Source organism: Conger conger, chromosome 19, assembly GCF_963514075.1.
Source record: "Conger conger chromosome 19, fConCon1.1, whole genome shotgun sequence".
NCBI classification, from domain to species: Eukaryota; Metazoa; Chordata; class Actinopteri; order Anguilliformes; family Congridae; genus Conger; species Conger conger.
In genome coordinates, this window is record NC_083778.1 from 3,771,485 (window position 1) to 3,785,428 (window position 13,944).

The window sequence follows — 13,944 nt, forward strand, 5'->3', positions numbered from 1 at the left end:
GTCATGTCGGATGACCGGGTGTGTGGGAAAGGCTTGACTAGACGCACAGCCTGTTGAATTACCGTCATGTCGGATGACCGGGTGTGTGTGCGTGAGGCTTGACTAGACGCACAGCCTGTTGAATTGCCGTCATGTTGGATGACCGGGTGTGTGTTTGTGAGGCTTGACTAGACGCATAGCCTGTTGAATTACCGTCATGTCGGATGACCGGGTGTGTGTGTGAAAGGCTGGACTAGGCGCACAGCCTGTTGAATTACCGTCATGTCGGATGACCGGGTGTGTGTGCGTGAGGCTTGACTAGACGCACAGCCTGTTGAATTGCCGTCATGTTGGATGACCGGGTGTGTGTTTGTGAGGCTTGACTAGACGCATAGCCTGTTGAATTACCGTCATGTCGGATGACCGGGTGTGTGTGTGAAAGGCTGGACTAGGCGCACAGCCTGTTGAATTACCGTCATGTCGGATGACCGGGTGTGTGTGCGTGAGGCTTGACTAGACGCACAGCCTGTTGAATTGCCGTCATGTTGGATGACCGGGTGTGTGTTTGTGAGGCTTGACTAGACGCATAGCCTGTTGAATTACCGTCATGTCGGATGACCGGGTGTGTGTGTGAAAGGCTGGACTAGGCGCACAGCCCGTTATCCCTCCAGCTGCCCCAACGACAGAACCTTTTGCTGGCACCTCCAGGATGGCTGGCCTCAGAGGAAAAGGTTTTCGGTTCAGATGTTCACCATGTCTGACCATGCCCACGTCTACAGTGTCACATTTCAACAGGGGTATTTCACAATTTAGTACATTTGTATAAATATCATGCAGGAATTGTCAGATGCAATTGACAAACTAAAACCATGCACCGTTGTAAATGTATCAAGCAGTGGGAGGTTGCTGCGTTTGAGTTATGGTGAACAAAAACCAATGTTTTACAGTCATTCTTGGCCTTTTTTGTTGTTTTTCTGATGCATGTGCGTATTTCGGTCATTGCACTTGAAGTTTTCTCAGCAGTTCGTAAGAACTCTCATGAAGAATACTGTCCTCCCACTTCCTTTTCCTGCCTTCGCATAATGTCAACCACAAACTTCCTGTGACAGAGAGAAGGCCTGTGTGTGCAGGAGACTCTGGGGTGAGAGAGGGCCTGTGTGTGCAGGAGACTCTGGGGTGAGAGAGGGCCTGTGTGTGCAGGAGACTTTGGGGTGAGAGAGGGCCTGTGTGTGCAGGAACAGACACTGGGGTGAGAGAGGGCCTGTGTGTGCAGGAGACTCTGAGGTGAGAGAGGGCCTGTGTGTGCAGGAGACTCTGGGGTGAGAGAGGGCCTGTGTGTGCAGGAACAGACTCTGGGGTGAGAGAGGGCCTGTGTGTGCAGGAGACTCTGGGATGAGAGAGGGCCTGTGTGTGCAGGAGTCTCTGGGATGAGAAATGTTAAAGATTGCCCCTGTGTACATCTGAACAGAACTGCAGCGAAGGCCGAAAGGTGAGAAGAGATCTACCAGACACACTGACGGCCATCCTTTCAGCAGGGCCCATCTTTGCTGCACTGAGTACAGAGTGGCTGCAGAGATACGCACAGCACTGAGTACACAGTGGCTGCAGAGATACACACAGCACTGAGTACACAGTGGCTGCAGAGATACGCACAGCACTGAGTACAGAGTGGCTGCTGAACTACACACAGCACTGTGTACAGAGTGTCTGCAGAGCTACACAGCACTGAGTACAGAGTGGCTGCAGAGATACACACAGCACTGAGTACAGAGTGGCTACAGAGCTACACACAGCACTGAGTACAGAGTGGCTGCAGAGATACACACAGCACTGTGAATAGTAGGATGTTCAAAGGGACACACAATCCTAAACACAGTGCAGGATACAGTAGGCTATTCAGACTGACTAGTAAGTAAGTAAGTACATTTTATTTATATAGTGCTTCACAGGATCAAAATATAAATAAGTAATAACAATAATAATACACAAAAGAACAATCAATAAAACCAACAAATCACAAATAAATGAACATGAATTAAACGGAAATACAGTCACAAAAACGGCTAGATGAACACCTGTCTAAAGAGATTTCCACAGACGCCACAGCTCTTAAGTCCGGTGGAAGAGTATTCCACAATTTAGGTTCCACCAATTCAAAGGCTCGGTCACCTTTAGGTCTGAGCGTAGTGCGAGGGACAACCAGTAAGCCCTGATCAGAAGACCTCAGAGACCTGCTGGCAACATATGGGTGGAGAAGATCACGAAGGTAAGCAGGTGCCTGACCATGGAGGGCTCTATAGCTATTGATGATGGAGACCAAACACGGACCTACTGAGCTAATAACATCTTTCAGCATAGATGCTGGTCAGGGCTGGAGGAAGATTTCATAGAGCTCACTAGATCAGTTAGGTCTTGCAGGGAGATGGGAGAAAAACAACTCAGAATAGACTGTTGTGGAGGACATACAGGAAGGGGGGAGGAAAATGGGATGATTCCAGACCTGACACTGGCAACCTTTCCACAAAAAACGAAAGAAAATGGCTGCCGGTACTGCAGGAAGTGTATTAATCAAAAGCGTCAAAAAGGACTTTTGGATTTCGCCTACTAGCGGACTGGCGAAATACTTGGCCCTTGCTGTTCAATTCAGCTAAAAGTTATTTTAGGTAAATGTGATGAACCTGGAGCTTGGTGGAAATCCACAAGCGCTCCACACTCCTGACATTTGCGTCTAAAACAACGAATATTGTCATTTAACCAGGGGGATGAAATTACAGAGGGCACAGATCTGGTTTTCAGGGGAGCGACTTCATCTGAAATGACGGAGCAACACGAGTTAAAAGAGCGGACCAAACACAGTAGCCCATTTATTGTGTTCATTGTGGTATTTAGCCCTACACACTGCGCAGTGTTCATTGTGGTATTTAGCCCTACACACTGCGCAGTGTTCATTGTGGTATTTAGCCCTACACACTGCGCAGTGTTCATTGTGGTATTTAGCCCTACACACTGTGCAGTGTTCATTGTGGTATTTAGCCCTACACACTGTGCAGAGTTCATTGTGGTATTTAGCCCTACACACTGTACAGTGTTCATTGTGGTATTTAGCCCTACACACTGTGCAGTGTTCATTGTGGTATTTAGCCCTACACACTGCGCAGTGTTCATTGTGGTATTTAGCCCTACACGCTGTGCAGTGTTCATTGTGGTATTTAGCCCTACACACTGCGCAGTGTTCATTGTGGTATTTAGCCCTACACACTGTGCAGTGTTCATTGTGGTATTTAGCCCTACACACTGCGCAGTGTTCATTGTGGTATTTAGCCCTACACACTGCACAGAGTTCATTGTGGTATTTAGCCCTACACATTCAGGGTGAAAATTCTTCCCCAAATGAAATGGTGTTTCTGTGTCTCTATTTGAATCAGTAGAAAGCTGTTCTGAATGACTGAAAGAAAAAGATGAAAATGCACAAGGAAGACTCTGCCTCCAGCGAACCTAAACGGGACGTGGCTGAGACACCGAGGCGAGAGAGAGTTTCAGGGAGAGAGATCAAACTGCTGAAATGTCAGGCAGTGAGTCTCCCAGCTCGTAACCTGACCAAGAGTGGCGAGGAAAGCCAGTCTGTACACCTGGTCCCATAGCCAAGTCTTCCAACTACCATATACCTTGCATAGTGCACTTACTGAGCACTTTATTAGGGACACCTGTACACCTAGTTATTAATGCAATTATCTAATCAGCTAAACATGTGGCAGCACAAAAACCATACTTTCCTCTAGGGTGTCGAAGACCCGGCCCTAGGCCCCTCTGATGAGAGATTGACGGGGGATGGGTTAGGAAGGAATGCATTGTTAACCCCTCGCACACGCCATTGAGGTGGTAGCAAGAACGCCCGTAAGAGGAAAAATATGTGGTTCAGAGCTAATGAGCAGCCTTAATTGTCAGCAGAGGAGTCTGAAGTCAGAGGACTTAGATTTAGGGTACTAAGGAGCAAGGCTAAAGGTCTGACTGAGGCCATGCATAGAATGAGTTCCAGCATGACCTTGGAGGAGATTCAACATGCTGAGCGAGCAGTCGGGGAATACCCCAACCCTACAGGGGAGGAGCACAATGCCTGGCTAAAGCAAAAAGATAAGGAAAACGGAAGGGATGTCAATACCAAAAGAATATTAAGAGGCTTTAAGGGCCTTCCTGATTATAATCCGGTAATTTATTGGATAGATTCAAAGGACTGACTGTAGAGGAGTTGGGGGATGATTTACACTCAGCTATTAGCTGGATGTCCTTTGTAGATCCCTTAAGGCGCCACAAAAAAGGGCACCTGAAGAGTGTATTGAGATGGTGGCAGGCACTATCTTCTGGCTTGTATGAAGTCAAAGTTTGGAGAGAGTCCAAGGAGAGATTATGACAGGGAGACAAATACCAGTGATGAATAGGTTCATTGAAAAATTACAAAAGAGCTAGTGTTTTTCCACTCATATACTGAGATGGTGGAAACTCCCAACTGGAGGGGCACATGAGATAAACTATTGGGGAAACTTTCTTTGAGGTATGAGAAAATGACAGTGAGACAAACAATAGTGATGAACATGTTCATTAAAAAAGTTGCATAAGAGATAAATGTCTTCCCACTCGGTATACTGGGGACATTTCTTATAAAAAAAGGGACACTTTTATACAAGTTAAGGATATATAAGGAGTGAGCTTTAAGACGTTAAAAAGCAGGAAAAAAGAAGGAGAAGAAAAAAAAAACATCTTAGAATTTTGCTTCAGAAGATATCTATGGGCTGTTGAAGAGAGAGCAACGCAGGACAGCTGTAGTCAAGCTGGAGTGGCGCGCTCCCTCTGCGCGCCACTCCAGGATCTGGATATGGAGAACAGAGTGATGTACGCCGTGCGGACTTAGCCCAAGAGTTGTGGCAACAGGACTGATGTCGAAAGAGCAACGCAGAACAACTATAATCAAGCTTGAGTGGTAATTATAATCTATATTACTTGTAGAAGTAGGAAAAGTAATACATAGAAGTAATACATTATATGTTTCCTTTTATTTTTATGTATTTTATTTTTCATTAAGATACTATATAAGGTAGAAAAATGTAGAGAAGTTTTTAGAGTTTAGATAAACATAATATTCTAGGAATAGTTTCTTTTAAACGTCCATAAGGGGGAGCTATAGGATAAGGCTAAGGCCAAAGAGGATAGGTATTTTAGGGGTGTACCTTGAATTTTAACATCATGGTGGAAAGGTAAATTAGAAAGAGCTAAAGGGGTATATGTAACTTGCATGTGATCAAACTGAAAGATGATATATAACCTGTCAGCTGTATAACTCTATTCTTTTGATTGATTATAATAAAGTATATCTTACTATAATCAGATGTGATAAAGGTTCTTTTAGAAGAATACAGTGAATACAGGACATTGTATACCAGATTTGCATCACACCCTTCACTTCGAGACTGGGCTGGAAGTTCAGTAGAACTTACCAGGGCTCCAGGACGTTCGGAGTACTTAAAGAAAAAGAGAGTTCGTCCCAAAGACACCTCCTGGTGAGGTACTGCTTGTGGGAACGTGAGGTCTGAGCTCGGCAAGGGGTCCGTGGCTCACGACAAGGGTCCACTTATCCCTGGGATTCATTAATTCATTTTACAGCGCTCTGGATAAGAGTGTCTGCTAAATGCCTGTAATGTAATGTAATGTAATGTAATGTAAATGTCAGGTTTTTATTACTGCCTGGGTGTTAGTTTCACCGTGGGGACGATATCCGAGATCAGATTTTCCTTTAGTTGCCAAGAGGGCGTGTACCTGACGACCATCCTTCACACCAGCTGTGGGAGGGCTATTTATACGCTCTCTGGCTGCAGCTCGGCACTTCAGTGTCTTTTTGCCACTTCCTGAAGTCGGTTCTGCAGCATTCTCACTCGCTATTGTGTTTCTGACAATATCCTTGAGGTTATTGTCACACCCTTCACGTCAGGGATTGCTCCCATGATGTACCACATGGCAAAGAGGGCCGTTATAGAACCAATTGCTATGGACTCCTCAGTGTCTCGTTTTTAAATTCTGCCTGACCCTTGTGCCCGAGGATGATGCACGGCAGCCCAGCTCTCACAGACCTCGTACCCCGTGATTAAGGAAAAGAAGACGCCATCATCATCTTTTCCGAAGGGGGTGAAGAACTGGTTTCCCACTTCTCCTTGTACATGCTGCGTACTGTGGAGAGTGGTACTGGGCACTGGATGTTATCAGTGCCATCTCGGATTAGCAAAGCCAGCCTGGACCTGAAAACAAAGCCTGGTGTTCCTGGTGACGTCCTCTCTTCTTCGCCCTCTGCGACATCCGGCTCCTACAAGGCTGTCGGACCACCTTCTCCTGGCCCTTCAGTATCCAAACGGAGTGCTGTCTTCCCTTCCCCAGTTCGTGTGGGGAAATAAGTGGTTATAGCACTTGCAGCTGCTGCCTGCAAAAGATCATTTGCGGCCTTCTTGGTACTTGACCAGCTCTTGAGCTCATTCAAGAATGGTGATGTTGTGCTTTGAACGATGAATATATAAGTGTCAACCAGGGTTGGAAGACACTCACCTAACTCCGATGTTGTTGGAGGAGGTTTAGTGACTGAGAAATGCTAAATCGTCAACATCACTCAATCTTGCGGAAGGGGTAGCAGTTTGAAATATAACTGATCTATCCCTCGGCCGTCTCCGCTTTTCACAAGCCTGAATATTCCTGTTATTGCCCATTTGAACAGCAATAAGAACGTTAATGTTCCTCCGAGCACTTTGCCTCCAGTACGACAAGTTTATCCTCTTCTTTCCTTGTCCAAATAGACAGATTTCAACCTCTTCTCACAGGTGCTCAGGCCTTCACTGAAATCCTCTCCTTGTTACGTAGCAAGGGTGAACGTGCCTCTTGTGCTGGAGCCAGGGCTGGGGCGTGGCCCTTCACTTAGGGACATGAGTGCTGTACAGGGCTGGGGCGTGGCCCTTCACTTAGGGACATGAGTGCTGAACAGGGCTGGGGCGTGGCCCTTAGGGACATGAGTGCTGAACAGGGCTGGGGTGTGGCCCTTAGGGACATGAGTGCTGAACAGGGCTGGGGCGTGGCCCTTAGGGACATGAGTGCTGAACAGGGCTGGGGCGTGGCCCTTAGGGACATGAGCGCTGAACAGGGCTGGGGCGTGGCCCTTCACTTAGGGACATGAGTGCTGAACAGGGCTGGGGCGTGGCCCTTAGGGACATGAGTGCTGAACAGGGCTGGGGCGAGGCCCTTCACTTAGGGACATGAGTGCTGAACAGGGCTGGGGCGTGGCCCTTCACTGAGGGACATGAGTGCTGAACAGGGCTGGGGCGTGGCCCTTAGGGACATGAGTGCTGAACAGGGCTGGGGCGTGGCCCTTCACTTAGGGACATGAGTGCTGAACAGGGCTGGGGCGTGGCCCTTAGGGACATGAGCGCTGAACAGGGCTGGGGCGTGGCCCTTAGGGACATGAGTGCTGAACAGGGCTGGGGCGTGGCCCTTCACTTAGGGACATGAGTGCTGAACAGGGCTGGGGCGTGGCCCTTAGGGACACGAGTGCTGAACAGGGCTGGGGCGTGGCCCTTCACTTAGGGTCAAGAGTGCTGAACAGGGCTGGGGCGTGGCCCTTAGGGACATGACTGCTGAAGGGCGGTCTGTAGCGTAGTGGTTAAGGTAAATGACTGGGACCCGCAAGGTCGGTGGTTTGAATCCCGGTGTAGCCGCAATAAGATCCGCACAGCCGTTGGACCCTTGAGCAAGGCCCTTAACCCTGCATTGCTCCAGGGGAGGATTGTCTCCTGCTAATCAACTGTACGTCGCTCTGGATAAGAACGTCTGCCAAATGCCAATAATGTAATGTAATGTAATGTAATGATCGAATGTGGCTTGCGATCAGTCTTCCCGCACTTGACACACTCAAACTGCAGACTCACATTCCGGTGTACTGAACCACAATGCTTCTGCAGTGCGCTTATGGTGTTAAAGCACTCTGTACTGAACCACAATGCTTCTGCAGTGCGCTTATGGTGTTAAAGTGCTCTGTACTGAACCACAATGCTTCTGCAGTGCGCTTACGGTGTTAAAGCGCTCTCTGCACATCACACAGCTGGGATTAGACTTGGGAAGGTTCATGGTAGCTTCCGTGCTCTCTGCCATTCGACCGCTCCTGAGCTCTGGGAGCGATGCGGTGCTGGAGAGGAGGGGTCTGCTCTCTGAGGGGGTATAATAACTGTTATTATCAGACAGAGGGGGTATCTGCTCTCTGAGGGGGTATAATAACTGTTATTATCAGACAGAGGGGGGTACACTCTCTGAGGGGGTATAATAACTGATATTATCAGACAGAGGGGGGTACGCTCTCTGAGGGGGTATAATAACTGTTATTATCAGACAAAGGGGGGTACACAGCTCTGCTGTGTTCCCACAGACACCAATCCCAGTGCTGCTGTGCTCTGTGCTCCCACAGACACCAACCCCAGCTCTGTTGTGCTCTGTGTTCCCACAGACACCAACCCCAGTGCTGCTGTAATGCTAGGCAAGCTGCCTGAGGGAGATAGAAGGGATTGACCATCATGCTCATTGGCCATGCCCAACCGAGTACCCTTCTTAAGAGAGTCACACGCTGTTTACCTGCGCTCCAATGAATTTTTTCACATTGAAAAAAGAGCCTTTAATTAAATTCAGTTTATTTTTCCACAGCGCTTTTCACAGGAGACTGTCACAAAGATGCTTTACAGAATAATACAGAATTAACCACATCAGCCCTAAGCCCCCAATAGCATATGAGGTAAACGACTCCCTCAGGGGAGAAAAACCCTCAGACAGTGCCGGGAAAAAACTCCCCAATGGGAGGAACCCGGCTATAGGGGCCTGCCCATCCTCCTCTGGCCTACAGGTCTGATGAACCCGGCTATAGGGGCCTGCCCATCCTCCGCTGGCCTATAGGTCTGATGAACCCGGCTATAGGGGCCTGCCCATCCTCCGCTGGCCTACAGGTCTGATGAACCTGGCTATAGGGGCCTGCCCATCCTCCGCTGGCCTACAGGTCTGATGAACCCAGCTATAGGGGCCTGCCCATCCTCCGCTGGCCTACAGGTCTGATGAACCCGGCTATAGGGGCCTGCCCATCCTCCGCTGGCCTACAGGTCTGATGAACCCAGCTATAGGGGCCTGCCCATCCTCCGCTGGCCTACAGGTCTGATGAACCCGGCTATAGGGGCCTGCCCATCCTCCGCTGGCCTACAGGTCTGATGAACCCGGCTATAGGGGCCTGCACATCCTCCGCTGGCCTACAGGTCTGATGAACCCGGCTATAGGGGCCTGCCCATCCTCCGCTGGCCTACAGGTCTGATGAACCCGGCTATAGGGGCCTGCCCATCCTCCTCTGGCCTACAGGTCTGATGAACCCGGCTATAGGGGCCGGCCCATCCTCCTCTGGCCTACAGGTCTGATGAACCCGGCTATAGGGGCCGGCCCATCCTCCTCTGGCCTACAGGTCTGATGAACCCGGCTATAGGGGCCTGCCCATCCTCCTCTGGCCTACAGGTCTGATGAACCCGGCTGTAGGGGCCTGCCCATCCTCCGCTGGCCTACAGGTCTGATGAACCCGGCTATAGGGGCCTGCCCATCCTCCGCTGGCCTACAGGTCTGATGAACCCATCCTCATTCTCCGCTGGCCTACAGGTCTGATGTGCCAAACAAACTGGTGAACTAGAAAGTCCATATGGAAGGGTGTAAGGTCTGGGGGTAGGGGGATGAATTTGTGAATTTGTAGGTCCAGGATGTGTTGAAGCATAGGCTGGACCAGGGAGGAGCAGGGTCCACTTGGAGCGGGGTCCTGGGGGTGATTTGAGTGGTCCATGAGCTTCGGGGGATCAGGGGAGTGGCAGGAAAGAGAAACAAAGGAGGATGTTCGGCCCTAAAATGTATTACTACATATAGAATAAGATTTCCTTGTGCACAGAACAGAACGCATGTACCACACATACCTACCAGATGACTAAGGTTGTAGCTAACCCCACTGGCACCATTAAGGCCTACTCACAGCCAGTGATGTGGATTTCTTAGTAACCACTGGCCTCATCTAGCACCCATTCCCAGAACCATCCCACAAAGCAATAACTGATTATAAGCCAGATTGTGAAGGTACGTTTTTAATCTTGATTTAAATATTGAGACTGCGTCTGACTTCCCTACACATTTTGGAAGGGTGTCCCACAGTAGTGGGGCTCTGTATCAGAAAGCTCTACCACCCGTCAGTTTTTCTGATATTTTTGGGACTACCAGGTAGCCTGCATCTGCAGAACGGAGTGGCCTTGTGGGTAAAAGCAGGTTAGTTAGGTAAACTGCTGCAAGACAATGCAGAGCTTTAGAAGTCAGAGGCAGGAACTTGAAATCTATCCTATACTTGATTGGTAGCCGGTGCGGGGAAGCTAGCATTGGAGTGATATGTTCATACTTCTTAATCCCGAGGAGATTCTTTAGTATGGCATTAGGGCAGCCAGATAGCAGGTTACTACTAACTTGCTAACATTTTCACATTTTTTCTGAACTTATCACGAAATTGGCTGAAGTTAACACTAGACAGATTTTCCTGTCACAATGATTATGTAATCACTATTTCTGACACTTAGGTTACGTAAGTAGCAGCTATTTATCGGCGCTCCACTGGAAGTGCACCAAACAGTTGACAACATTTCAAAATCCAATAGCAAGCTATTTGTTTTTAGAAATTCTGGTACGCATCCTGTTCCTCAGGAAGTGAAAATGATTTTAAGCATGTTATCGCCTGGCTGTGGCCTCTGGCGGTGACTCTGGATGGATGGGGGGCTAAAAATGAAAAGTTTAAGTCTATCAGTAACTCATGCTCCAGCATTGCATTTGAAAATATGCCATTTGATTCTATGCCATTTGATTCAACGCACCTTATAATACATTTTTCAGGATGGCTGGCACCAGTGTGAACTGAAGCCGTAACCATGGTAACCATGGCGGTGTTCATGCCATGTGCTACCAGTTGAGCTACAAGACTACAACATAGGCTCCTACTCAGTAAAACAATGAAACCAAGCCTTGCTATAGTAGATGTACCAGAAGAGAAATCTCCATAACTGGACCATACCGAACGTATGCCACATCTGTCATCTCAGTTTACACTTTGAAAGAAAAGACACCTCCAAAACTGCTTTCTTATAAAAATGGGGCAAACAACACCACATATTCTACCCTATTTGCAACACACAAGTACAACTTGCATATTTATTTATTTTTTAAAAACTTTGTACATTATAACAAATTACAACCTTTTTTTTTTTACAGAAATTGGAGAGACGCACCATTCTAGAATGCACTACAATACTTGGATACTCAATGCTTGGAGTGGATGGAGCAAGCTTCTTCTCTGACTCCCTGTTCCAAAAATCTGTTAAATATTTAGACCCCTGATAGAGGAGGTATCAGATATTAAACTGATAAGAACAGATTTTGTTTTGAAATGTCTTTATTAACAGTGAACGGATGTATACATTTATACATTTCCAACCCAAAGTACATAGAAATATAAATCATATACATTCCTAACAAAAAATAACCATAAACACTGGCCAAAAGAAGTCTTTAATTCAAACAGACAACATCCCAAAAAAAACTACAATAACAAACCAGTCCCGATAAACAACTTCTCAGCACATTTACCTTCCATATTTTACATACGTATTGTAAGATATGTTGTGTTTAGATTATGGCCTTAGAGAGAGGAACAGAGTAATTGGGGCAATATTATATTGCTTCTAAGAATGCTGATGTCCTCTGAAATCAGTCACACTGGTACCCTAATCTAGGCCTCCGATCTATGGGCCAGACCTCCTGTAGAGTTTGTGATTGAGACACCATGACATTACATTAATGGCATTTGGCAGACGCTCTTAAGCAGGGGACAATCCTCCTCTGGAGCAATGCAGGGTGAAGGGCCTTGCTCAAGGGCCCAACGGCTGTGCGGATCTTATTGTGGCTACACTGGGATTAGAACCACCGACCTTGCGTGTCCCAGTCATTTACCTTAACCACTATGCTACAGGCCGCCCCGTTATCTGATTATCACACCACTATCAGAGCAGGGGCCTGCCAGAATTCCCTGCCCCCACTTTGAATGCAATCTGTAACATTCATCATGAAATCATTCATTGAGTGTCTATATACGCCTAAATATTCTACCTGTTTAAATTGTCTGAGCATACTCAAATTCAGGTAGCCTATAAACCCTATTCAGTACAATTAAATGTAAGCTATGTTCACAACAGTGTTCTTTAATATTTACTATTATTTACTTCCTCTTGGCTGGCCTCCCAGCGTCCGCCATCAGACCCCTCCAACTTATCCAGAATGCAGCAGCTCGTCTGGTCTTCAACCTTCCCAAATACTCACATCACCCCCCTGCTTACTTCCCTCCACTGGCTGCCTGTCATGGCTCACATCAAATTCAAAACATTGGTGCTAGCCTTCCAAGCAGTTAAGGGATCATCAGACTCTACACCCCTGCCAGACCTCTTCGTTCGGCCTCCACTGGCCGCTTGGCACCTCCCCCTCTCCAAATTTCCACCTCACGCTCACGACTACTGTCTGTTCTGGCTCCACGGTGGTGGAACAAACTCCCCGTTGAGGTCAGAACTGTAGAATCTCTTCCCACCTTCAAGCGCAAACTGAAGATGCACCTCTTCAAGGAGCACCTCTCCCCGTCCCTCCCTACCTCGCTGTGAACCTTAATTGTTGTCTTTCTGTGATTTACCATGTATCAGGATGTTTCAGTTTGGCTAGCTAGGCAGTGTTTGGCTAGTTAAGAGGTTTGTTCATACATTTGCGTGTAGTGGTAAAAAATTTTTTAAAAATGAAAATAGGCCCTGGTCCTCATCTTTGTTAACTCAATACATCAAATAATCTATACCTCAATACATCAACTAATTTATACCTCAATACAGCAACTAACCTCTAACTCAATACAGCAACTAATCTATAAATCAATACAGTAACTAATCTGTAACTCAATAGAGTATCTAATCTATAAATCGATACAACACTGTTACTTATTTGCTTGATCTGTTCAGTGAATTCTTGAGAACCTTCCGCTTCTGCCATGAATCTCAACCTCGAGTTCAGTCACTTGCAATAGCGCCACAAGGCCACCAGATGGCGGGATGCATCCACTTTGTGTTTCAAGTTTGACCCACAGATCTGACACAAAAGTATTTACAGTACAAATACATTTAGGTCACAGGGCCAAGGATGTTGCCAAATAGAATAAACAAACAAAACCAAACCAGGCTAGAACCAAAGATAAGCTGACTAACTTATTAAGCAACAAACAAAAGCCTATCTGACTATTCTAACAAAACATAAATTACACAAGTGGTAATCACTCCTTTCCTAATGTGTCTAATACACAAATTCCACCTCCGTGTAGCAATGGTGTATAGAGGCCTCTGTCTTACCTGCCCCAGGGCCTGGACTATACACACACACACAACCACACATACTGTGGTGGCCCGACCAGGGATCGGTACACCACTGGGGTGGAACGGCCCGTGCGCCGGCGCCAAGAGCTGGGGAAGCTGATTCACTCCGAATATTTTCCCATGTCCTATCTAAGAGAACAGCACCTTGGAGAGAGACCGGGAGGAGAATCAGCACCATGGCCAGCAACCGGGGCGAGACGGGTGCGGCCGCATTCCGCACGTGAATGAACATTTTAATTAAACAGGCACAGCTGAACCGAGTTCGGGAAGGAGAAGCGGCGTCTTCAAAAGGAGACTAAAAACGCAACACGGGGCTCATGACGGAGGAGGAGAGATCCGGAGCTGGAGTACACGCATAGGTTGGCTAAACCTAGACGGGGCTAAAGAACTGCAAGAGAGCCCATGCACTAAACGCCCTGCTGCGCTCCCAAGGCGCCCT

The 13,944-nt window shown here is 47.5% G+C and overlaps 1 non-coding gene across 1 annotated transcript; it reads right to left on the reverse strand.

The window, feature by feature from the left end:
- Positions 1 to 11,322: 11,322 nt before the first annotated feature.
- Positions 11,323 to 11,511, reverse strand: LOC133119424 (U2 spliceosomal RNA). The gene has a single exon (XR_009706528.1). It is a non-coding gene; the product is annotated as a U2 spliceosomal RNA (small nuclear RNA).
- Positions 11,512 to 13,944: the final 2,433 nt, after the last annotated feature.